The sequence below is a fragment of the Macrotis lagotis genome, chromosome 5 (genome assembly GCF_037893015.1).
Source record: "Macrotis lagotis isolate mMagLag1 chromosome 5, bilby.v1.9.chrom.fasta, whole genome shotgun sequence".
Classification (NCBI taxonomy): Eukaryota; Metazoa; Chordata; class Mammalia; order Peramelemorphia; family Peramelidae; genus Macrotis; species Macrotis lagotis.
In genome coordinates, this window is record NC_133662.1 from 46835729 (window position 1) to 46863268 (window position 27540).

The following is a 27540-nucleotide window of genomic DNA, read 5'->3' on the forward strand; positions in this document are numbered from 1 at the left end:
TTATAGCCCTTTGGGCATAGTTCCAAATTACTCTACAAAATTGTTGAATCATTTCACAATTCCTCCAATAGTGCAACAATGCTCAATTTCCCTACATCCCTTCCAACATTTGTCATTTTCTCCTTCTGTCCTATTAACCAATCCAATAGGTATAGATTAGTACCCCAGAATTTCAAGCTGACATTCTCCCATCAGTGGTAAGGTAGGACATTTTTAAAAAATATATTTAAATAGATTACATTGGTAACCCCCATCTGAAAACTATTCATATATCTTAAGCATCGATCAAGTGGGGAATGGCTCTTATTTTATATAAATTTGACTTAATTCTCTATGTTTGAGAAATGAGGTCTTTATCAGAGGAACTTGTCTTTTTTCCCCCACAGCTACCACTGCTAGATGTATTTCTCTCCATCTCATTCCTCCCTACCCCCTTTTATTCTATTCTCTCTCTGTCCTTTCACTCTGTTCCTCTTCAAAAGTGTGTTGCAGGGGGCAGCTAGGTGGTATAATGGACAGAGCACCAGTCCTGGAGTCAGGAGGACCTAAGTTCAAATCTGACCTCAGAGATTTTCAACATCCACCCAGCTGTGTGATCTTGGGCAAGTCACCTAACCTCCTTGCCTTGCAAAAAAAACAAAAGCAAACAAAAAAAAGTGTATTGCATCTGATTACCTTTTTCTACAATCTTCTCTCCCTTCTATCACCTACACCTCCCCCCATCCCTTTACTCTCCTATTTTCCTCTAGAGTAAGATAGATTTCTATAATCAATTGAATGTGTATGTTATTCCCTCCCTGAACTTACTCACTCTCCCTCACCTTCCCTTTCTTCCACTCTACTACAAAAACTTTTTCATGCCTCTTTTAGATGAAATAATATATCCCATTCTACCTACTTCTCCTTTCCCTTTCTCCCAGTGCATTCCTTTCTCCCCATTAACTCAATATTTTTAAGATAATTTCAAATTCAGCTTCCACCTGTGTCTTGTTCCTTTTAACAGCCCTAAAAACCGAGAAGGTTCATTCAAGTTATCAGTATCATTTTTCCTTTCAGGAATATGAGCGGTTCAATTAAGTCCCTCATTATTAGCCCTTCCCATCCATCTTCTCTACACTTCACCTGAGTCCTTGTAGTACTTGAAGATCAAACTTTCTGTTCAACTCTGGTTGTTAAAGCAGGAAAATTTGAAAGTTCCCTATTTTATCAAATATCCATCTTTTCCCCTGAAAGAGTATGTTCAGCTTTACTGGGTAGTTGATTTTAGATTGTAATCCAAAACTCTTTTGCCTTCTGGAATATCATATTCCAAGTCCTGTGAGCTCTTTATGTAGAAGTTGCTAACTCCACAATATTTGAATTGTTTCTTTCTGGTTGCTTGCAATATTTTCTCCTTGACATGGGAGTTCTGAAATTTGACTATAATATTCCTGGCAGTTTTCATCTTGGGATCTCTTTCCAGAGTTGATAGGAGAATTCTTTCAGCTTCTATTTTACCCTCTGCTTCTAGGTATAATTTCTTAAAAAATGACATCTAGGATCATTTTTAGGTAGTCTAATAATTTTTGTTTAAATTTTATTTATTTAAGGCAAAGGGGTTAAGTGACTTGCCCAAGGTCACACAACTAAGCAATTATTAAGTGAGGCCAGATTTGAACTAGCTACCCCCAGTCCAACAATTTTTAAAATATCTTTTCTGGATCTGTTTTCCAGATCTTTGGTTTTGTTTTATTGTTTCTTGATTTCTCATGAAGTCATCAGCTTCCTTTACATTTAAATGAATTATTTTCTTCAGAGAGCTTTTGTATCTCCTTTTGTATCTCCTTTTCCAATTCTCCCACAATCTGGGAGAGGGTATTCATATTTGGTCAATTCTGTTTTTTTAAGGTATTCTCATCATTGAACTTATCCAAACTGGTTTTTAAGATGTTATTTTCTTCAGTATTTTTTTGGTATCTCCTTCATCAAGGGATACTATGTGGTACAGTGGATAGAACACCAGCTCTGGAGTCAGGAGGACCTGAGTTTGAATCTGATATCATATACTTAATACTTATTTAGCTGTTTGATCTTGGTCAAGTCACAAAACCCCACTGACTGGCAACCCCCCCCCAATTAAAAAATCAAGATGTAGTATGCCCAAAACTGAAGTGATTATCTTCTAATAAACAAACAAAACTCACAGGGGCAGCTAAGTGACCCAGTGGATAAAGTACAGGCCCTGGAGTGAGGAGGACATGAGTTCACTCAATACTTATTTAGCTGTAAGTCCTTGAGAAAGTCACTTAACCCTATGGTCTTCCAAAAGAAACAAACAAAATTAAGCTGCTGACTTAGTTTTCATGGTTTTCCTGCATTGCTCTCATTTCGCTTCTCAATTTTTCTTCTACCTTCCTTAATTGATTTTCAAATTCTTTTTTGAACCCTTCCATAGCCTGAGAACAGTTCATATTTTTCTTGGAGTCTTTGGATGCAGAAGCTTTGACTTCATTATCTTTTGAATGTGTATTTTGAGCCTCCATAGGGCCAAAGTATTTGTCTATGGTCGTATATTTTTTCTTCTCATTTGCTCATTTCTCCAGCCTATGACTTGATTTTAACTCTTTTGTTAAGTTGGGGCTCTGTTTCCAGGGCGGAAGGTCCCAAGGGTTCCAAGCTTTTGAGGATTTTTGTATCTATTTTCAGGTATCCCCTCAGGGACCTGCGAGTTCTTAGTTCCTCCAAGGTCTTATGAAAGGCTATGACTGCTCTCCTGGTCTGTACTCTGATCTGTGAAGGACCACAAACTCTCTTTTCTGCCCTGGAATCATGAGGAGAGTTCATACTCTGCTGCAGGAAGTAAGCTTTATTGTGTTTCTGCTCCTTTTCCTGAGTCTGGGGTCCTAGAATGCAACCTGAATCTGAGTATGGGCTAAGCCATGGAGTCCTGCCTCGGGGATAGCAAAGAGACCTCTGCAATCTTCCCTACCCCCTTACCATAGTGGATTGAGCACTTTGGAAACAGAAGCTGTGTGGTTTCCCAGGCCTGCTCCTGGTCCCCTGGGTCCGAGGCTGAGCTTAGAACTGTGTTGAATTGGGCTCTGCTCTCATTCTGGTGTGATAGAGTTTTCCTGATGAGCTCCCAAGTTGATGTTGGCAATCCTTGGGCTGAGAGGTCTGGAAACCATCACCTTTGCTATGTACTTAGGTGTCCCATGGTATCTTTCCAAATGGCTGGAGCTGGTTTGCTCTGTGCAGCAGACCCTTTCTAACCCTAGTACAACAGACTCTTCCCAGGGACCTAAGCTGTCTTGGGCTGGAAAATTTTTGTGGGTTCTGCCTCTCTAGAATTTGGTTAGAATCATTATTTAAAGGTATTTGGAATGGTTTGGAGGAGAGCTCCAGTGAGTCTCTGCCTTTACTCCACCATTTTGACTTCGCCACCCACTTTTCAGTATTTTTTTCAAGTCTACTCATGTTTTTCTAAGATCATTGAACTCATCATTTCTTACTGTACTTCAAAATCATTTACCACAATTTGTCTAGTCATTTCCAAATAGGATTTTAAAGTTATGTGTATGCAAATAACTATAATGCAGAATAGGTTACATGATGCAAAGTTGAGATACAAAGAGTTCAAGAAAAATTAAAGTAGAATAGGAAGTACAGATGGAAGATCATGGAAGATGTAGCATTTAAACTTTGCCTAAAGGGGAAAGAAGGTTTTTATTTGTTTTGAGATAAAGAGGAAGTACATTCCAATCATGGGGGGGGGAGACAGATTATGCAAGTAAATGAACAAGAGAGTGAAAAAAAAGAGATGAACTTTGGAGAATAACTGCTACTCCTATCTGGCTAAATTATAATTGTAACAAACTAGTTACATGAACAAAATATAATTATAGCAATACATGCTTTCAAATAAAGCATGGAATAAAATAATTCACCCTTTGGAGTCAAAATTATGAGAGGCAATGTAGTATATTAAATAGAAAATTGGCTTTAGAACCTGAAAAATCTGGGTTTCAGTTCTTGCCTTTAACACATACAACCTTCATGACCATGGATAAGTCAAAGATCTCTCAGTGTTCTAGATAACATTCAGTCCTGTACAGACAGAAGGGACTTCTTCATATTGAGCACCCAGTATAAACGAATGCTTTTATTCTTTCCCAATCCAAAAGTGATTACTCTGATTAACATTAAAAACATAACATTATTGATTGTTGTCTTGTGTATGTAGCTTAAAAACAAAGAAAAAAACCCTCAAACCATGTGCTTGGCCAACTACATAAATCAAATTAAGAAAATGAATGCTAAATTTTTATAATAAAGCATATTTCATCACACTGTTCATGTAAAAGATATTTTAGTGAGAACAATGATTTTTGTACATTAGCAAAATTGTGAATTTTAAAATTGTTTCATCTTCATCTTATTTGTAATGTCTTTTTGTGTGTATGGTTCATAATGTAATATTTAAGTAAAACCTTTTCTAATGGAAGATATTGTTTGGCCAACCCTGACAAGGTAGTGAGAGTTTAAGTGACTTGTCCATACAAGGGGCATATGTTAGGGGCCAGTCTGCTTTCAGTCAAGCTACCTCTTAGTTGCTCCTTACCTTGACTTGAAATCTGCCTCTGTGCAGGTGATAGTTACTTCTTCTAGTCCTAATTTTTGAAGCGATAGAGAATGAAATAGTGTGTTTCCAAATCCAAACTGACTATTTTTAAAGTTTCAAAGATGGTGATTTTGATACCTTAAATAGGTAGGACAGTGGAAAGAGTGCTGGGCTTCCAGTCACAAGCTCCTCAGTTTGAATACTATCTCAGGATAATGACTTTTTAATCCTGGCAAAGTCACTTTACTTTTCTCATCCTCATCATTTTCCTTCTCTGTGAAGTGGAGATGGAAATAGTACCTATCTACTGAGCCAGGTCTGGTTCAACTTGGCATTTGGGGCGGGGGGAAGATCCTCTCCTCCTACCCCATCCTCACATTTCTCACATTTACATATATATATGTATATATGTATATTTGGTGCCTATGATGATTAGGGTTATCTAAAGGTTGTGGCACTGTAAAATTCATTGGACCAGAGTAGGGGCCCCTATCTGCCTGAGGTAGTACTATATTTCATTAATAGCTGGTTTATGGCTGCTATGACTGTTGCCATATTGTTAATAACAAATTATCCACTTTTTAGGATACTTTTGCTTTTTTTTTTGCTTTTGTAAACAGAAAGTAGCATTCTTTCCTTTGTAAAAGTAGGTAAATTTACATTGTGAATGTATACATTGTTTAGAGAGCATATGTAAATGCTTATTGATGCCTCTCATAGATGTAAGATGCTATATAAATTGTTGAATAAAAAGTTCTGCTTAATACTATTATAGAATGCTTTGGGGGGCTGAAGACTGATTCAGGAAAGTAAAATAAAAAATTCAGACTGTGAACAAACTTTTTTTTTCAGCTAGCCTCTTATTTGTTTTAATATTTAAATTATAACAATACAATAACTAGAAAAAGGTCAGTGCTTCAATGGCTTTCAACCACTTCAATTCCAATTTCTTTTTTCAAAAAATAACGATGCAATTAAATCTACACTTCTGCATCAGTAGTGCAATACAGTGTTCCTTTCCTGAATAAAGGAGCTGAGGTTTATCCACAAGAGAAGCTTTAAATAAGGTAGATTGTTGCCATCTTTCTATCAATTCTGCAAGTCTGATAAAAGATAAATTGGAAAAGCTTAAACTGACTTATACAATCTATTCAGCTAAAGCTTCGCCTAAGCAGCATTAATCATTGGAACTGAACATCAGAGGTGCACTCAATATAAAACACTTTTCAAAACTACTGCAAAGAACAAATGACAAAAATGGCTAAGAACAACGGAACATCTGTTGGGTGTCCCAGATGCAAAGAATGATGGGCCCTGTGGTTACTCACACTGTCTCAATAGGTGATGGAGAGCTTGGTGCCTTAGTCCACTTCCATCTCTCCAGAAGGTTTAGCATACGGGGAGCTTTCCTTGGTCTTGTCAGGCTTACTTTCAGTCCCACTCTGTCCATTCATTGGTCCATTGTGTTCACCATTCGATTTCGCTTGGTCTTCAGTCATCTCCACTTTGGGTTTGGCCTTGTGAATGATGGGGTTACAAAAATTATCCAGCTCCTTGGATTTTGAGATTATTTCTGCTACTTTCACAATAGGATCTTGAGTGAGGCTTAATTTGTTTTGTGCATTCATTTTACTATTCAACTAATTCATGGCTTCGTTGATAAATTTCTCCACTTTTTCCATGTCAGCCGCATCTAAATGATCATATTTTTCATCCTTATTCTTATATGCTTCTACTACTTTCATAAGTAGCTGAATCTTCTTTCCCAAGTCATTTAAAGCTTTTGGTCTCTCTTCATGTTCTATGTACCTAATTTGAATAGGCTGGCCAAATTTCTTTAATTCATGGAGTTTATCCACATAAATATGTTTTGGTTGATCTTTGTGAACAAACTTAATGTTATCTTTTTTTATTTGAGTTTTCCTTGAGACCATTTTGACCCAAGTGATCACTTTTATTGGGGGTGAGTTTTAGGAAACTTAATAGATATTTTGCTAAGTTGAGTCAAGGATCGAAGACTAGGCCCAATAAACTTACAAAATCAGCATTTGGTGATAGCTTCACTATTTCTGCCTTCTTTTCTCCTTTCATCCTTGCAATGGACAAAAATCCTAATATATGAGCAGAAAGAGTTTCCTCATTTCTAACTGCCCCAGAACCTATAGGAACTGAGGAAAACTAATAGAACAAAACTTTTATATTTCAGATGGAATAATTTCTGCATAAAAATTTGAAGTTAATATTTTGATGCTACCAATTGTTCTCCTGCACTTTTCACTCAGACATGATTTAGTCATTTCAAAAATCAATCATATGATTTTTTTCCCAATCAAGCAAAAAAATCTATATATTCTCTCTCCCTCTCAATCCTTTTCCCTTTATGAATGACACATAATATTCTCTATTATGAGTCCTTTGCCTAGTTCTATCAGGAGGTAAATAGCATATTTTAGTATTAATCATCTGGTATAATGGTTGTTTTTATGCTAATCAGAGTTTCTAATTCTTTAAAAGTTGTTTGTTTTTGCTGCATTGTTATCATCATATAAATTATTCTGGTTTTGTTAACTTCAGCTTACATCAGTTCATATAAGTCTTCCTAGATTTCTTTGAAACTATCCCCTTCATTTCCTACAGTATTCTATTATATTTTTAGTTTGTTGATCCATATACCAATTTATGGGCACTCTCTAAGCCATTCTTTGAACCTCAAAATAAACTAAAATTAATTTTATGCATTTACTTTCTTTTTTAAAAAATAAATTTATTATTTAACATTCATTTTTTTTACCAAAAAATTCCAAATTCTCTCCTTCCCTTCAGATCCTCCCCCACCCATTGAGAAAGTAAGACACATGATATCAGTTATAGATGTGAAATTAAGCAAAATTTATATCCATATTAGCCTTGTTGCAAAAAACTAAGAAAAATAAAGAAAATAGAAAAATATGCTTTAATTTGCACTCAGACTTTTTCAGTTCTTTATGAAGAACTCAATCTACTTTCCATTTAAGTTCACCTTATCCTTTTCCCTCCTATTTCCCTATTGAATGAAATTTATCTCTATATGTAGCTATATGGATTTATAGTCTTCCTTCCTTTGTCCAAATAAAATGAGAATATCAATCATTTTCCCTTATCCTTTTATTCTTGTTCATATAAATAAATGCCTATTTGTATATACCCTGATTATATAAGATAATTTTCCTGAAATCTTCTTTTCCTTTCCCTACTTTATGTATTCCTTTTCCCTTCCCATTCCATTCTTCTTTTAATACCATCAAAACATAATAGAAAATACTCCCAAGCTTTCTATTTAATTAGACTTCCCTCCATGACCTCTGATGTTGATAGGATTCGAAGGAGTCACATGTTATCTCTTCATAAGCAATTTGTCCTTGTTTAGTCCCTTATCATCATTCATTTGTGATTTTCTATGTCTCTCTCTCTCTCTCTCTCTTTTTTTTGGGGGAGTTTATAAGGCAATGGGATTATAAGTGACTTGCCCAAGGTCACACAGTTAGGTCATTATTAAGTGTCTGAGGCTGAATTTGAACTTGGGTCCTCCTAACTCCAGGGCTGGTGTCCTATCCACTGCATCACCCAGCTGCCCCCACCCCCCATGTCCCTCTTAACTGTGTCTGAACTTCAAAATTTCTACATAGCTCTGGTCTTTTTATATGGAATGCTTGGAAGTATTCCCCCTTGTAGCATTATATTCAGTTTTGCAAGTTAAGTAATTCTTAACTATGAACCTTCCAGAATATGTTATTCTGGAGTCTCTACCCTTTTATGGTGATGACTGGTAAATCACAGGTGATCCTGACTGTAACTCCTTGGTATTTGAATTTCTTCTTTCTGGATGCTTGCAATATTTTTTTTCTTTGACTTGGAAATTACAGATTTAGGTTATAATGTTGCTGGGAGTTTTCAATCTTGTCTATTCTTGCAGGAGTTGACTGGCAGATCCTTTCTTATTTTCCACTGATTCTAAAAGATTTTGAGCGTTGTTTTTTTTTAATTTTTAAAATGTGATGTCAAGGTTCTTATTTCGGTCATGATATTCATGTTGTCCAATGATTCTTTTTTTTTGAATGTTATTTTATTTTTTCATTTACTTGCAAAGATAGTTTTCAACATTCATCTTTCTGTAAGTTTTTGAATTCCACATTTTTCCCTCTCCATGATAGCAAGTAATCTGATAATTGTCATTTTCCTTTGTATTTGAAGAGAACCATGCCAACCAAGTTAATGGTGGCATCATTTACACACTATATTTATTATAGTGAGGGTATGTTTTGCAAAGATATCCTTCTCCCTCTTCCAGAATCATTTCACCCTATGATCTGATTTATTAGGAAGCAAGTCTTCCAGTGATGGCCTGGCTGCTGCTGGAGTCCTCGATCTTTGAATATGATTTCCTCTCCCATATCACTCCAACAATCCCAGGCAAAAAGCCAATATGTGATATCTGGTAACAAAGTATTGATACATGGTATATCCAAGCTTGCCACTCAGTGGACAAATCATCAGGATGGTCTTTCCTTTCAGACCTTCAACCAACCCCCCCCCAACCCAAAGACTTTGGTTTCCTAGAAGCTGCCCAGTGGGTCATAGGAATTACATTACCGGATTGTTAATCGACATTTTTTTATGGCATGTTATGGTAAAATGGTATCTGATCTTCGAACCTCCCACTTTGCTTCCTGATCAATAGTTTATACATGTACAATCACATTTAACGTATGTCCATATTATTCATTTTGTGAAAGAAGTCAGAATTAAAGGGAAAAAATCATGAGAAAAAAACAAAATAAATTAAAAAAAATGATTCTTAATTATTTTCTCCTTGATCTTTTTTTCTAGGTTTTTTTCTTCTTGGGGCAGCTAGGTGGCACAGTGGATAGAGCAATAGCCTTGGAGTCAGTAGGACAGGTGTTCAAATCCAGCCTCAGACATTTGACACTAACTGTGTGACTTTGAGCAAGTCACTTAACCCTGATTGCCTCACATCCAGGGACATTTCCAGTCTTCCTGATTCATATCTGATCATTGGACCCAAATGATTCTGGAGGAGAAAATGAGGCTGCTGACTTAGCACAGCAACCCCCCCCACTCAAATCCAATTAATGTGCTTGTCATGGCATCACCTCCCTGATATCATGATCTTCTTTGAGAATGAAGGACAAACATTAGGGCTTTTTTTCCCCTAGTTTTTTGCTGTGAGACACACTTTAAGTCTTCTTATTTTTTTCAATTTTTTTGACTTTTTCAATATTTCTTGTCTCATGGAGTCATTGACTCTTATTTGATCAGTTCTAATTATCAAAGAGTTTGTTGCTACAAATTTTTATGACACATTGTTAATTCTCCTTTTGTATCTTTCTTCCATAGTTCTCATTTCTTTTCCACTCTTTAATTTTTGCACTTCCATTTCATTGACTAAAAAATATATTAAAACTTTTTTCAACTCTTGCTTCATCTCTTTCAGGGATTACAGCTGAATTGGTGTCCAAACTGGATTTTTCAATTGAGTTTATGTTTGTTAATGTTTTGAGGTCATTTTCTTACCATAATAACTTTTATAGTGGTATTTTTTTTGTTTGCTCATTTTTCTAGTTTTATTTCTTGGCTTCAGATTTGATATTAGGACTGGGTTTTGCTTACTTCTAGTGGGAAAGACTGCTCCTATTGTTTCAATAACTTGATTATTGAATTATTATTGATTATTGAAACCTCAGGAACTGTTCAGGTTCTAGATCAGCAGTCTTTCAGTACTTCCAAAATGTTCCGCTAAAGAAAAATCGGATTGCTGTCCCTCTGTTCTAAACTCTACAAGCTTTTGACCTAGGTTTGAATCTGAGCAATAGTAGACTATTGCTAGACTTAGGCACTGTAAGCCTGTAAGCTCTGCTGGTCCAGTTATAGAACTGTGGATTTCCCTTTGGTTTTGGGATTCCTGCCCTGATTATTCTATAGAATTCAGATTGGACTGGAGACTGTAACTGAAATTCTACTTGGATCCTGGGGTCTTTGCCACACTGCCACTGCTTGCTTCTTAACTTGCTTTTCTTTCAATATACTGGTACACCACCTAGGCCTGAAATAGCTGGAGGTGGGGGGAAGTAGGTAGGTATGAGTAGGGGAGGGTGTAGAAAGTAGGTTTCTTTCTTTGATGGCAATAGATCTGTGTCCAGGATTTGAGCAACAGACAAAGTTACCACTTCATACATGTCCCCATTGTAGTGTCTCACTAAGTATGGGCCTGAGAATGACCAAATATGGGTTTGGGACCTCCCCTTGTCCTATGCAGTGTACCAGACCCTGTACCCAGTTTCTGTAATGAACTCTCTGTTTGTCTTCCTTTGCTGACCTAGTCTGGAAAAAAATGATCCACTGATTTTTTCTTGCATTTTTTTTTAAAGCTGTTCAGTGGAGATTTAGGGGAAAAGATTTTCACTGTACTGCTACTTTGCCATATTGATTCTATCCCTCAAGCTTTGATCTGATTCAAATTTAAAATTTTATGTTATATAAGGATCCTGAGGTTTTGCTTTGCTGTAAAGATTATCCTTCAGGGCAGTTAGGTGGAGCAGTGGATAGAGCACTGGCCCTGGAGTCAGGAGTACCTGAGTTCAAATCTGGCCTCAGACACTTAATAATTACCTAGTTGTGTTGCCTTGGGCAAGTCACTTAATTCTATTTGCCTTGCCAAAAAAAAAACTAAACTAAAAAAAAGATTATCCTTCAATAAATCTCATTTGAATATATAATTCTTTGTGTCAGTCTCTTTCCTTTCCTGGTGTGGTCCCTAATTTAACACATCATTTGCTTTGAGAGACATATGTTGCTAAGTGAAGGAAATAATATCAATAGGAGTTATGGATTATTTCTCCTTTCTATTTCAAGAGCTATTATTATAGCACTAATTTTCTAATTTCAAACAATGACACTGTTTTTGCAAGCATTTTAAATAAATAAGTTTTTAATTGATAAAAATAAAATTGAATAGAACCCAAAACATAACCCTTAAAAATTTAAGAGGTATCCTTCAGTGAGCAATTCTTTTCTTAGTCAACTTACACAGTACTGAATAAGCAGGTTATTTTCCTCCTGCTCCCAGAAGGTGTTACTAAGGTACAGCTCCCAGGGGCAGAACTAAGTATTATTTTCATTCAAGGTCAGAACACTTTGCTAGGCAAATCTTTCTTTGTTGGGCACACCAGAGAGGGAAAAACTTCTGTATTTGGGGTCTTTTTGTTCCCTGGGAGGAGATACTGTTCTCACTGAGTTAATATGACAAACTAGGGATTCCCTCTCATTTGAGCATTTTATTTTTTTGTGAATATTTCAAAGACTTATGGTCTTACAAAAACTTGCCCAGGGAAGAAAAGTTATACATAAACAATCATGTGTAAAATATTTTCATCTTACTTATGTATTAATAGAAGAATTAAAACTATAGGAGAAAAAATCCATGAGAAAAAGAAAAAAGCATAAAACAAATTTTAAAAAGTGAAAATATCATGCTTTGGTCTGCATTCAGACTCCATAGTCTTTTCTCTGGCTGTGTAAAGCATTTTACATCACAGCCCTCCCAGAATTGTTCTTGGTCACTAAACACCTGAAGGGAGCTAAATCTATCATAGTTGATCATCACACAATGTTGCTGTTAAGGGTTAATTCCAGGATCACAATGGTTTCTGTTTTCAACAGAATCCCTGAAGATCTTCCCCTCCCTGACTGATTTTCTTTTATTTCATTTTGCAAAAGAAGTCATTATTTCTTTTTTTTACCTAACTGCCTTAATGTCTGAATGGGCATTGCCTCAGACAAAAAATGACTGGTTAAAGACTTTTAGCTTAAAAAGGCCAAGATATGCTACTGCATCCAGGGCCATCTCTAGTTATCCTGATCCTTAGTTAGTCACTGACCCAGATGGTTCTGGAGGAGAAAGTGAGGCTAGTGACTTTACATAGCCCCCTCACTTAAATCCAATTCACTTGCATTACATGGCATTATAACTCTGATATGATAGTCCTCATCAAGAACAAAGGGCAAACAACAATAAATAGACACATTGAAGTCTGAGGAGTAGCGTGTCTGGTCCATGGTCTTTAAACTAATAAATAGAAGTGAGATTGTTAACTCCAAATGCACCATTTTTTTAGTACATAGTTGAATATGTTTTTTGGTTGAATAGTGCAAGGACTTTTCAATTTATAAATATATAAATATAAATTGTTTTAAATTTGTTAGTAGTTTCAAACTCAGAATGAATTTATTTTACCTACTGAAATAATGGTCTAAAGAGTAGTTAGGTGGCTAGGCCAGCCCCCCCCCCCCAAAAAAAATCATTTAATTCAAAGTATATTTGAATAATTTATAGACTCTAGTATTTTGTATCACACTTTATTGTAAAAGTGCTTAGAATTCCAGTATGGAATGCTAAAAGAATGTACCTTTCCTCATTAATAATTTGTTAATTGGAGCAGCAATTACACTGCCCATTTGCCTCTACTTAGTGGTCTTTGGTACAGCTCCCATTCGAAAGTAATTGATGGAGGCTGGATTGGTTGGGAATTGAAGAGCTAAACTTTAACAAGTCAAGAGACACAAGTTGGGATGGAAATAAAGGGGGAACAAAGGGAGGGGACAAGGATAGGAAGGGAGTTGAGGAAAACAGGTCTCTTGTGGAATAAAGGGGGTAAGAAAATTAGGATGAGTAAAATGGAGACTTATAGGTAGCAATTGGGGAATGCAAAGAGCAGGAATAGGAATTCTCAGGAAGATATGAGGATCAGTAGGGATTGGGCTCTGGCTGTAAATAGGGGACAGTTCTGGAGTTAGGCCTTGAAGCATGAGATATGAGGTTAAGAAGATAACTTAAACAATGTGTCAAGGATGAAAAATGGAGGAAGAAAGGAAGAGGCAATGAGGATCAAGTATAGCTTTTTTGAGTATGAGAAGTGGTTTTGGGACCAGATCTTAAAAAATGGTAGGTGAGGACAGGCATGGTTGTAGAATTGGGCTGGTAGCTTTGGCAGTAAGACAAAATTGGCAGTGTACACTCAGCAAAATAGAGGGTCAAGAAATGATGGGCAGCAACCAACTCCACCCCCCCCCCCCACACACACACACTCTGGAAGCAGCAGAATCTGAGAGAATGGGAACAGAGATGAGTTTGGGATGACATTTCTCTTTCATTTATGACATTTATTCATTGAACTTAAGCCATTATGAAGCACAGAAATAATAGGGATGTACAGATAAGTATGATATAAAGACAAATAAGTACAGATAAATTAGTATGATATAATGGCATTAGAAAATAAAATGCATACTGGAATTACTGAGCCTAAATTTCTTTGCCTGAAAAATGTGTGGTGTGGGGTTCAGAAAGGAGTTAGATGATCTTTAAAGTCTCTTCCAGTTCTATCCTTGGAAAGTCTAGGCCTAATGACTTTCTTGTATCTCTATCTCTTTTAAAAATGCTTTAACTGATATGTCATTTAATTTTTATACCAAGTTGATGAACTCACAGGATAATTGATGTAGAGATAAAAGGGATTTGAGATGAAATCTAGTCCTTCAAAGAGGAAATCAAATCCTCCAGGAATTAAGTAACTTGCTCAAGTTCACATAGGTAGTAACTTGTAGAGCATGGGCCCTCTGATTTCAAATTCAGCCAAGGGCATGCCAGTTTAGCAAATAGCTTTTGGTGGTTATGGAAATCAACTTTTAAGTTGAATCTGAATTATTAACATTTTCTCCAACATTAGACAATCAATACAATGATAAATGTAGTCTTGATTTATAGCTTTTTGCCTGTTTTCAGTGTATAAATGCTCACAATAGAAAATTTAACAATGAGCAACTGGTAGCCCTTTTGAGCTGGCCCCAAAACACCCCTAAATCCAGCACTCATTGTTCTAGTTTATTCTTAGGTTGGACATGTAGTATTATCATTTTATGGCTATTGATCCAGTGCAGCATTTCTCAAACAAATGTTTCAAGAATTTTGGGGTGAGGTAGCGGGGGACAAAAATACAGAGCAAAGCCAATATAGTTTTTCATTTGTATTAGCTATGCATTAGTGTGGTTAGTTGCTGAAAATCATCAGAGAGAGGCTGAAAGGGATCACAGAACTGAGAATTGGCTCTTTATTTGTCTATAATCATTTATTAACAGCAGCCTTCTTCAAGAGGAATTATGCTAGATTTGGAGGCCTAGGATCTAAGTTTGAATTCTAACTACTGTTTATTATCTGTGTAGTATAGGAATAGAGTTTAGAGGAAGGCAGGAAATCCTGGGTTCAAATTTTACTTCAGAATTGACTAGCTGTGACTTTGAGAAATGACTAAGCAAATAACTTGATTAATTTGAGCCTTTGTGAGACTTTATGACCTCCAAGGTCCCTTCTAGTCCCAATTTTATCATCCTTTGAAAGACATCACTTCTCTGGACCTTATTTTCTTCTTCTTTAAAATGAGAATGTTTGAAGTAGATAGTTTTGAAGGTCCACTCCAGTTGTAAATTTATGATTTCATTGTAGCATCCCAATAGTTTGAAATACTCTCTCAGTCCAATTCTCCCCTTCAGGCTAGGGACCCTAGGGGTGTAGTAGAGGAAATCTTGGACAGAGAAATATGTTCTATAATTAATCTGTTCCCTCTGTGCTGACCATGTCGAATAGTTAAACTCTGAACTGGCCTTATATTTTTCACTGATCTCCATCCCATTGCTCAAGACCATGCCCCTACCTCTCCATGATATGGAGATGAGGTCATTGAAACCTCTTATCTTCATATCCCTAATTATCTCATCTTTCTGACCCTTTAAAGCTCATCTTCTCCTCAGTTAAGGGGAGGTCTCATTTTGGGAAGCTAATGGAACTTGGAGAGCATTATCTTCCCAAATAAACTCATGTTCCTATGTCCCTCTTTATACATTCCCTAATGGTGGCTCCTACTGCTGCTGCTGCTAATCCCCTATTCTTTCTCTCCCTTAGTGTCTGCTAATCACAGGAATATATAATAAACTTTTTTGTCCCTAGATTCTTCTAGGTCAAGAGTTGATCTTTTAAGTGAATCCTTTCACTTTCCACTCAAAACTCCTGAAGCCTTTAGCTGGTGATATTGTACAGCAACAAGGTGATTATTATTCCAGATTCAAGGTATTTATTGATCCATATCTTAAAAAATAGCCCCTATGTATCACTGGTGTATTCACCTTTAATAATTTGTACTATTAGTTTGAAGAAAAAAAGTTAAATAGAATATCATGATCAGTTATGTTGAAACATTCTACCATTTCTATCCCCCACTTATCCCATCCCACTCCCAAACCTAGAGAAGTCTGTTATTTAGTTCTATTCAAATCTTTGTGATCAATCCCATTTGGGGTTATCTTGGCAAAGATCCTGGAGTGAGTTGCCATTTCCTTTTCCAGTTCATTTTACAAATGAGAAAACTGAGGCAAACAAGTTAAGCAACTTGCCCAGGGTCACATAGCTGGGAAGTATCTGAGGCCAGTTTTGAAATAAGGAAGATTAGTCTTCCTTTCTCTAGTCTAACACTTTAGCCATGCACTACCCAGATGCTAATAGAATTAAGGTAAGCTCCTACTATTAATGATTAACAACTGAGAAAACACACATAAAATACTCTAGTAGAGAGACATGCACAGTGAGAACAAGGCCTCACACACCTCTAGTACTACAAGGTCCCTGACCTTTCTTTTTTTCCTTTTCTTGTTGGATTTTAGCAATTCTGGTGCCACACAGCTCTGCTCTGGGGTTCTCTGCTCTTCTCTAAAGATCAAATCCTGGGGTGGTGCAATGAATAGATCACCAGTCCTGGAGTCAGGAATACCTGAGTTCAAATCTGGCCTCAGACACTTAATAATTACCTAGCTGTGTGGCCTTGGGCAAGCCACTTGACCCCATTGCCTTGCAAAAACCTAAAAAAAAAGAGATCAAATCCTGATCCATATGTATCCAAAGTAGAATTCTCCAAGTCTGCTCTTTCCTGGGCTAGATATCTATTTGCAATGTACTCCTGGAAAACCTTGTTGTTGAAGGAGATGGGGGGAAGATTGGGAAATGCCCTCATCCCCAGCACCATTCACCTTTATTTCCATCCCACACTGGAGAGGAAGTGATTTTCTTGCAAGAACTGGTTTGTCTCTCTGTAGTTGGCTCTCTTCTCACTGCCAAATATGACTCCAGAGCCACAAACTTCCTTTGAAAGGCCACCAGGGCTTCATGGCTAATCAAGTTTGATTGAGGAATTTCTTCATAATTTCCAAAGGAGTAAAGGAGTATAAACTCTTTTTTATAATTCCTTTGTACCTCATTTATACTAATGATGCCTAATTGAATGTTTCTATCTTGGCAGGTTAATTTTAACATAATTTGTGTTCACTCATTCAATTTTTATTCTTGCTTCAGATCTTTATTATACAGATATGGATAGAGTGCTGGCCTTGGATGCAGAAAGACATGTTTTTATGTAGTCCTGATACTTGCTAGTTGTGTGACTGTGATGATTTATTTAATTTCTATGAGTTTAAGGTCAGTTTCTAAGACTTATTTACAAATTATAAAAGGACCATGTATATTATAAGGCAAAGAGAAACATATGGTATATAACAAATGCTTGTTAATTGATTTTTCCCTTAGAAAAGAGTACCCACACTACTTCAATCACTTATCATTTATATGATTACTATCTCTCTCTCTCTCTCTCTCTCTCTCTCTCTCTCTATATATATATATATATATATATATATATTACTATATATATCAACTTCCTTGGTGAATAGATAATTGCATGAAATCAGGAAGTTTGAAAAGACAAGCAAGCAAAAGTGTTAATTATCATGATTAGTGACGAAACAAAGTCAGAACTTGGTTTTTATACCAAGTTCCAAATACAAAAGAAACATATTATTTACTGTGGTTGGACCTGTGTTTTAATTGGTATAAGGAGTCTTTAGGTAATGAAATTCCCTCTAATAATGTTTATCTGCAACTGCAATTGCTATTGTTGTTCTATAATATCTGACTTTTTTTAAGTTTTTCTTGGCAAAGACACTGGATTGTTTTGCCAGATCCTTCTTTAGCTTATTTTACAGATAAGGAAACTGAGGTAAACAGGGTTTAAGCAACTTTCCCAGGGTCACACTTCAGACTCAGCATGCTATCAGTTTCATGGCCTGGATGTCCCAGCACTGTGCTAGGTTTTAGAGCTATAAAGGTTTAAAAAATGGGCCTGGAGTCAGGAAGATCTGAGTTCAAATATGACCTCAGACTTCCAAGCTATGTGACCCTGGGCAAGTCACTTAACCCCTATTTGCCTCAGTTCCTTATCTGTAAAATAGGGACCCACTGGAGAAGGAAATGACAAACCACTCCAGAATCTTGCCAAGAAAATCCCATTTGACAATGCAGAGTCCATGGTCCATGTAGAGTCATACAAGTCTTAACAATAAAAGTATAGTGCTGGTCTCATAGTGGGGCTTAAAAAATGTTTGCTGATTGATTACAATGAAATGTGACTGTGAAGAACTTTGCCTGTAGAATTACATGTTGTAGTAATTGCATTCTTTTCAATATTGTTAGCTTTGTTATGAAAATCTACAGTGTTTTATTTAAATTTTGTTTATTTAAGGCAATGAGGTTAAGTAACTTGCCCAAGTCACACAGCTGGGGCAGTTATTAAGTGTCTGAGGTCACATTTCAACTTAGGTCCCCCTGATTCCAGGGCCGGTGTTCTATCCACTGAACCATCACCACCTAGCTGCCCCTGTTATGAAAATCTTAAAAAAAAGATTAAAAAAATCATATTATTACACTTGCCAGGGGAAAATGTAGCAGGTTACAAGTATGGGCAGAACATGAAAGAATTCATGTAAAGGCCAACTCTGATCCAGAAGGACTTTTAGGGACAAAAAAGGTTTATTTAAGTATTGCTGTAGTTAGCAGAAACTAAGGGGAAAGAGAGACTAAAGGGCAGGAAGTCACTGATTCCTTAAGCAACTTAAACAACCTAAGCATTCAAAACTACATCAGAGGAGGAGCAGTAAGGAAAGGCATAGAAGAAACATAAGACACCTTGAGAGGGTAAGCAGTAAGGAAAAAGTGTAGGAACAAGAGAGGTTATTTGGAGAATGAGTCTTCCTAAGAGCTTCCCTTTAAGCAACTCAACCGAGGAGTGAGTCAGTTTTTTTAAGGAGGACATAGAGAGAACTTGGTGGGGGCAGGTAGTTCAGGGAGCAGAGATGAGGTAATATAGGAATATGTAGATAAAGGGAGGTAGATCAAAGACTAGTTTTTCAGGTCAATAGGGGCTTTTTGGGGGGGGGGCAGGGGAAGGTCTTTGCCAGGGAGGGGCAGGGTACTTTATTTAAAGTTCACTGACCTCTTCATAACTTGAACAATGGGATGGGGAGGGGAAAGATACCTGGTCAGGACAGAGTACTATACAGTAAAGATGAATAATCTTGCATTTCTCTGTCCAGTCTTTCCCCAACTCTATCACATCAAGTATCTGATATTTAAAAACAAGTGTAAAAGATTGGGTAACATTGTTACTGGGAGTAGTTAATGTCAGTTTCCGGCAGCCCTGAAACTAACTGCCTCAGTTCTCCCCTAAAACCCTCAGATACCCAAAACTCTAGTATTTTAAGGCAAACTCTCGGACTTCAGACTCTTATCTACCTGTTTGCTTTTCCCTAGGAAGTTTTTCTATTTAATTTCCCATTTCTTCAGGAATTCATAAGCATCCTAGTTACAGCTATCTCAATCAATCGAATAGCATTTAAGTCAAGTCTCTAAATACAAGTTTGTGCTCTGGGCTAAAGACAAAAGTGCATAAGAATGTTTGCGTTTTCCCCCAACTTTACCCCAACCAAATCTGTAGAAACAGGGTTAAGACAATTTCAGGACTGAGAAAGTAAAGGCCATAAATTAAAACTGAAAACGGACTTTGCCTTCCTTGAAGAACAACTTTCATTTTACTGATGACAACCCCTGGAAGCCCAGAGACATTGTTACTTTTTTAAGGCTGCACAAGTAATAGTGGAGGCTGGATTCTAAAGGCAGGTTATCTGTCTCCAAATCCACGATTTGCATTACATCTTGTTACTTAGTAGAATTTTATAAGATAGTTTTAGGTAAAAGGACAAAGTAATACAGGAGAAATGGTAGAGGATCCGGTCTCTTAGAAACCTGATTTCAAGTTAGCCCCTTATTTTTCATTACTGGGTTTCTTGTTACTTTATCTGTTAAAAAAAAAAGCATGACTTTGGGCTAGATGACTCTCCAGTACCAAATCTGTGGTCTTACAACTTTTATGGACCCTAATATGAGGCTAAAAGACCTATTTCCCGATACTTTTGAGCGAACTTGCTTGGGGATATTCGTCAGGGCTAGATCTGGACCAGATTAAGCAATTTAGGTGGATGGATTGAGGAATCAGGAAGTCGGAGTTAAAATTCCACCCCAGACACTTGCTGTGTGGTCCCCAGTAAGTCACTTCATTTTTCTCATCCTCAGTTTTCTAATTTGTAAAATGGGAACATTAATAGCACCTACCTTTGGTGGGGTGGTTGGGAGGATAAAATGAGATAATATTTATAAAACACTTGGCAAATCTGAAAGTGTTTAATAGTAGTTGCAATATTATTTATTAGTCCAAAGTGTTAAATACTAGTTACAGTAGCTGAGTTCGCGTTAAATACTAACATTTTAAATGCTTGTTATAGCAGCCGGTTTAAGTTGTTCATTAAATTGCCTCTGCCGGGGGAAGGAGGGGAAGAGGTCGAGGAAAGGGAGCCATTTTGGAAAGGGAAAGAGAGAGAGAGAGAGAGAGAGAGAGAGAGAGAGAGGAGGAGGCAGGGGAATCGCCCAGAAGGAGCCCGAAGCTGAAAAAAAAAAATCTTAAGGTGGGGGTGGTGGTAATTGGTGTCGGCGCTGGCGTCTCCAGAGCGCGCAGGCGCAGCCGCCCAGGCCGCTGGCCCACGGAACGGTAAACAGTGGGGTCACGTGAGGCGGCCCCGCTCCCTGCCCTCGCGCCGCTTCACGCAGATGGCTGCGGGGTCTCGCGCAGCGGCGGAGACTGCACGAGGCGAGCGACCCCTGGGCCCCGGGCCGGCGGACGGAGACGAAGACGACGACGACTAGGGGGGCGAGGGCGAGGACGGCCACGGCCGCGGCGCTGGCGGCAGAAGCAGCCGGAGCGGCCCGGGTTCCTGCAGGAAGCGAGGCAGCGGCCGCGGCCGCAGCGACGACGACGTCCTGCGCATACCCCCTCTCGGCGGCACCCACCATTCCCCCTCCTCCGCGGCGGCGGCGGCGGCGGCGGCGGCGGCGGCCACCATCTTCCTCCTGCTGCCAGTGGTAGCGCTCGTCGGGCGGAGCTGGGTGAGTTGCGGCCGCGGCCGCGTCCTGGGAGACAGGCTCCCGTCCCCTCCCCCACCCGCCCCCAAACACACCTCCTCCCGCTCCGGCCGCCCGGGCCCGGCCCCGGCCCCGGCCCCGGGGCAGTCGCGGCGGCGGACGCGCCTCCAGGCCCCCAGCGGCGGAGACAGCGCCCCGGCCTCCTGCGCAACGTCCTCCCTCCCGGGCCCAGCGAGACCGTTCGTGAGGCGGCGGACTGGGGCCCCTCGGGAGCCCCGCTCCTCCTCGCCCGCCTCGGGAGGCGCGTCCGGCCCTGGCTGCTTCCCCGGCCCGCGGGCCTCTCACGGGCGTGGGGTCCCCGGAGCGGGCGGGCCGCCGGGGGTGCTGCCCCTGTCCCCGCCGCCGACAGCCGGGCCCGTAGGGGAAGCCCGGGCCTAAGCGCCCTGCCGGGACCTGGCCGGGAGGGCGTGGGAGCGGCCGGGCCCTAGGCCGCAGCCCGGCGTCCTCCCTCGGCCGCCACGCCGTGCAGCGTGGCTCCCCCACACCGGCCTTCACGCTGGCCCAGGCCGAGACGCCGTGGAATTTATCGAACCCCCGGGGATGGGTGTTTTTTTTTTTTATCGATCCTCTGACCTTAGAGGGACAGAACGTGGGCCGCCCCATCCCAAACCTCGCCTTCACTGGCTTTTAGCATGGACCACCCCCGCGGAGCTCAGGACTTCTAGCAAGGGGACCCCCGAAAGCGGGGTCCGTCAGTGTTAATTACATATCAACTGTATTAAACAGAATTGCTTATAGAGGATTTAAGATGGAGGGAAAAGAATGCATTCTAAAACTTGTGTTATTTCTCACTTATGATAATAAACAGTTTTAATTTGTGAGGACGTAGCAATAAAATACATCCCTGCAGTGCATTTTCTTTTCAGTGTTTATGTTTTAATTCAGTAAGTCTACCTCTTCTAGGGGCTGAGGATAACACCTATCTCATTTTTCAGCCTGATAGAAGAAAAATCCTTCAAAGGCGTGAAAAAATGATGCTATTCTTTATTATTTTATTCGCCCCATTTTTAGTAGCATTAAATAGTACTTTAAGGTTTGCAAAGCGGTTTTGCATCTCTTAATCTCATTTTGATTCATAATTGACATCTGACAGTTCCAGTGAGGTTTAGGATGTCGAGTGGAAAGGATGCAAATTAACAACTGGAAAAGTTGAACATTTATTTTGGGGTTTATATTGCTTTTCTAGTACACAAAAACTGCCATTGAAAATAAACCGAGCGACTTTTCATCCTCAAATTTGTTATCGGTAGTTTACTTTTTACATCGATTTTTGCTTTCTTATGTGAGGCACTGGAAAAAGTACTCTAAAGGTGGAGAGGGATGATCTGGGTTGGAATACTGGCTTTCCCACTTGACTTTGAGGCAAAGTCCCTAAAACAACTTCCTGACAAGGAACTTGAAAAGAAGATCTCCTTGATCTGTTTTAGTTTTGAAACTGATACAATGACTTTTTTTCCTCTCTTGGATTTTTTTCTCAGTTCTATGATTGGGCACCTCTCCTCCCCTATTTTCAATATTTAATTTCTCTTCTGATTTTGCTTCTTTTACAATCTATTAACCCTGTTTTCTCTTCTTCCCTTTACTATAGGACAGAATAACTTACTCCTTAGTAAATTACAAAACTTTTAATAAATGAGTTATTATTCTTAATCATGTCTACCCCAGTTAATTACTTAACTGCCATTAGAATTGAAACGTGTTTTGAAGTCTGGAACTTGCTAAAAGTTGCATTTTCATTCTTTGAAGATTTGCCCTAAGTGCTTTCATAAATATGTATCTTTTACAGATGAGGAAACATCTGTATCGACTGACAAACTGTGGCTTGTCTGTAGTCTAAACAGTGAATTAGTGATAGAAATGACTGCACTGAGTTCTTAAATTTTTCAGCATGAACTATTTGCTTTGTAGGTTTGATGGTATTTATGGCACTAGAATTTTTTTTTTGTTGAGACTTGTATTTCCTTGGTGAAGAGACATCTTTTGAGGAAACTCGGCCTGCTAACTGATTTTGACAGCTGTTTTGCAATTTGCATGCATAGAGAATTGCTTGGGGCACTGTGACAAGGATCACGGTCTTAGGCTTGATTTGAACCCAGTTCTTCTCTCTATCCACTAGGTTAATCTTCCTGTAGAATTACAATGTTACTTATTTAAATTTTTTGTATAATCTTTTGGCTGCATTCCTCATTCTCGTTGGCTTGATGGCACTTTCACAGCCTTGCAATTTGGAAGCTGAATTAGTAATACTTTCCAGATTGTTAGAACAAACCTCAGACAATTTTTACACGTGTACACTGGTATTGTTCATTGTTTATTTTTGAAGCCTGAGGTGGGTTTGAATATAATCTCATACTTCTAACTAGCTCAATGACCAAGAATAAGCCAGTAATCCTCAATCTGTTTCTTCACCTGTGGAATAGAGGTAATATTGGTTGCATGATCAATCTAAAAGCCCTGTTGTGAGAAAGAACTTTGAAATTTTAAAATGTCTATACAAAGTCAAATTGTTTGACCAAGTTGTCCCAGGTAGCAACTTACTGAAAGACACTTTTGGTTATAAAAATACCAAGTATGTAGAAATGACAGTTTAAAAGAAAAGGTTTGCAACATACAAATATACCATGCTAAAAATTTTTTTAAAAAATTGTGTGAGGAACAAAGTGCATTCGTTGGTGGGACAGCATATTCTCAACAATTGGGACCTAGAATTGTATACAGAAACCAGAGAACAGTGGAATTAGATAATTTATGTAGCAAAGATTGTAAATTCTTTAGCTTCTGAAACAGGAGTCAGTAAACTAAATTAAATATTAGCAACATCTTTTGTATTACTATAAGGAATTAAGTTTTGGAAAAATAGAGATTAATTGATAGTTATAATCTCAGATTTTAAACAGTTATAGGGAGATAAAATAGAATGTGCCAGGAAGTTGTCAATGTAAAATATGAATAGATTAGAATTGTCTATTGTACTGAAACAGATTAGGATCATCAATTTTGACATAGTAATAGGATATACTCCTAATAGGTGACAGTACCTTGTATTTACATGTTATTTTACAGAACTCAAGTTAGAGATATTTAGAGATGTCTGACATGAATTTGTGTTTCTCCCCCCCCAACTTTAAAAAAAATAGCTAACTTTCATTTTATTTACAAATAAAGAAGTTGTTTGCTAATTGAATCTCCCTGCTCCTATGTGACCCTTTACTTTCAGATATATATATATATATATATATATACACATATATATATATTTATATAATTGATTGCAAAGTTTTCCACCCAGCTAGATTTCATAGAAACTTTCTTCAATTCAACAAAAATTGGTTGATAATATTTAAGCATCTACTTTCTTTTTTTTTTATTTAAGACAGTGAGATTAAGTGACTTGCCCTAGGTTGCACAGCTTGGCAATTAAGTGTCTAAAGGCCATAGGGGAGCTCAAGCCTTCCTGTTCCAGGACCAGTGCTCTATTCACTGCACCACCTAGTTGCCCATAAGCACCTACTTTCAATGTGCCAGGCACTATGCTTGGGGATACAAAGGATGGTACAATATTGTCCTTTTCAAGGAACTCATAGTCTAATTAGGAGGACAACAAGTAAAGAGCTAGGTACAAAACAGCTATATATATAGGATAATCAGTAGAGGTAAGGTACTAGAATTAAGAGAGAATGTAAGGCACTAGAAATAAAAGTTTGAAGGAGGTGGAGATGAGGAGGAAGAGAATTTTTTGCATGGCAAATAGCCACTGAAAATGCCCAGAACCAAGAGTGAATGTCCTGTTCAAGGAATTAGAGGAGGCCAGTATTACTGGATCAAAATGTTATATGACTGGTTTAAGGTGAGAGAACACTATAGATTTTTTTCTTTTTTGAAGATGGGGGAGCATATTAGGAAAAGCTTTGGATGTCATATAGAAGATTTCATATTTTAACATAGAGGTGATGGGGAACACTGGAATTTATTAAGAGAGGTACCTGTTTAGACTTAATATTTTATGAAGATAACTGAGTAGAAGGTTAGTTGTAGTTAATCTACACCAGTGTAGAGACAGTGTCAGAGACAAAAGGGGGGGGGGGTATCAGAGACGTTACAAGGGTAATATCAACTACAGGCCCTGGCAACAGATTGGATATGCAGAGAAGTATACTTTGGGGAGGGGAAAGGGGTGTAATTAGAATTTACAGGATGTAACCAAGATCTGTGATCTCACTCATACTAGCCCCTGTATTCCCTTTATCTTATTTTGACTCATATCTTGATAAATAAGTTGCCAGGTGATTCCATCCTGCTAGTGTGGTGACTTTTAGGTTCTTCTAGCTTTGGAAAAGGACAGTAGAGATAATCCAGTCCTGGCATTCTTTTTGTTTCTTCTTTGTGTTATGGGGCTGGCCAAGTCCTTTTTCCTCAGTAATAACTGAGGACATGTATCTAATATGTACATTTGACTCCTTGAGTTTAGGCAACTTAAACCCTAATTATCTATTTGCTTCTCTTCTACTATCACTGCCTCTGGGTACATTTTACTGTTAGTTTCCTGTAGGTATTTCTCGGTTTCCTCTCTCAGACATAATCAGTGCCTCAGATTTCTCTTTAAGGTTCATTTGTTTATTTTTTCAAGAGAAAGGAGAATTTACAATTTCAGGTACTGTGAAATATATAAAAGAAATCTGCCTGATCTCAAAGCAAAAGTTCCCAGTGATCTGGCCTGGCTAGCCTTTTTAAAAACTTATTTAAGGCAGTAGGGTTAAGTGACTTGCCCCAGGCCACACAGCTAGGCAATTATTAAGTGTCTGAGGCTGGATTTGAACTCAGGTCCTCCTGACCCCAGGGCTGATGCTTATCCACTGCACATTCAGCTGCTCCCTGACTAGCCTTATTGCTTCTTGGCCCTGCTGCCTTCTTTCTCTGGACCCATAAGAAGTACTTTCATTTTTCATCTGGGCAGACTAAAGTCTAATTTTGCCCACATGGTCTTTCTATATTGTTTATTAGTTTACCTTTGTACTCCCAGGTTTATTCTGAGCATGTCAGGAAGCTTCTAATGACATGAGAGGCTTTTAATACTCCTAGTCATCTAGTCACTTAATAAACTTAAACACATCAGAGTGCAGACAGGGAATTATGAACCAGGTGAAAAGAACTTGTTCCTGTTACCTTAAACCTGAGTTTTTCAACCCAATACACAGGTCATCATTAAAACTGACAAAAGACGTTTCATAATATAAGTATTTTGCAAAATTCATAATGGGAAAAAGAATTTCCCACTGGGAGTAGTAATTGGTAACAGTTCATATAGGAAGTATCATTTTGGGTAGTCTTAAAAATGGATAGGATTTCGACTGGAAATCTAGGGACAAGGGAAAGGATAATGATGGCATTGGAAAGAATGAGCTGACAGGAAAAGTTGGAAAATAATGTATATGAATGAAGGGTTTAGCAAGTAGGGCCATTTTTGCCTATTTTGTGTTTCACTTTGCAGAGGATAGATTTAAGAAAATGGAATGAGTGACCTGTATTCTTGAAGGGTTTGGACTTTTGTTTGGTGAGTCGTGAAGAGAAGAATCATAAGGTGGAAGACCATTTAGACTGTTGAAATACTATTCACGCTAATAAGAATTTCTACCAAGATGATGGCAGTGGTGACATAAAGGAATTTGATGGGAAGGAGAATATGGCAACTTGATAGGAGCATTGAGGGAGAGGAAAGAACATAAGATAAAAACCTAAGTTCAACTAAGCAACAAGAGCCCTGAATCTTTTTTTTTTTCCTTTCTCTCATTGTAAGGCTTAATTAGCCAAGACACTTGGCAACCTTCTTTGAGGTATTTGTGCTGTTTTCAAGAAATTTTGAAGAATATGCTTGATAAATGGAAAAGGTGTAATTGAAACATAAAGTTAACATGCTTTTGAGGATTAGAAAAATAAACACATATGCTTTCACATAAGACATTTTTCATTGCTATTTTTTGTCATCTTACATATATTTTCTATTGTATTCCTTCTCTCAACCTTCTTCCAGAGAGCCATTCCTAAAAAGAAAAAAGAAAAAAGGAAAATAAGTAGCAATACTAATCAACATATTGAAAAAATCTGATGTACAATATTCTGTATGTAAGATCTTCCACCTGCAGCTAAGGTGGATGTGTCTTCTCATCTCTACTTTGGATTATAGCTAAGTAATTATAATTGTTTTATTGTTTTTTACATTGTTGCAGATTACATGTGTATGTTATTTTCCTAGTTTTCCTACTTTTTCCATTAACAGAAAATTGTTTTCTTTCCATATCTCCCCTACTCTCTTGCCTTCCTCATGGGAGGGGTCAAGGACAAAAGACTTGTAAGAAATATTCATAATAAAGCACAACAAATTCCCACATTGGCTATGCACAAAAAATATATGTTTGTCCTGTACCCTGAGTTTGTCACTTTTATATCCCGAGTTCGATTGCATGTGTCCTTATCTAGGTAC

The 27540-nt window shown here is 38.1% G+C and overlaps 1 protein-coding gene across 2 annotated transcripts in view; it reads left to right on the forward strand.

Annotated features, from left to right (window-relative positions):
- The first annotated feature begins 20808 nt into the window (after nucleotides 1-20808).
- Nucleotides 20809-27540, forward strand: part of PHF3 (PHD finger protein 3) — a 112613-nt gene continuing 105881 nt past the window's right edge. The window contains exon 1 of one of the 2 annotated variants that reach the window (XM_074237291.1): nucleotides 20809-21026. The gene's annotated coding sequence lies outside the window, so the exon portion shown is untranslated. The remainder of the gene's footprint in view (nucleotides 21027-27540) is intronic. The other variant, XM_074237292.1, reaches the window with a different exon arrangement.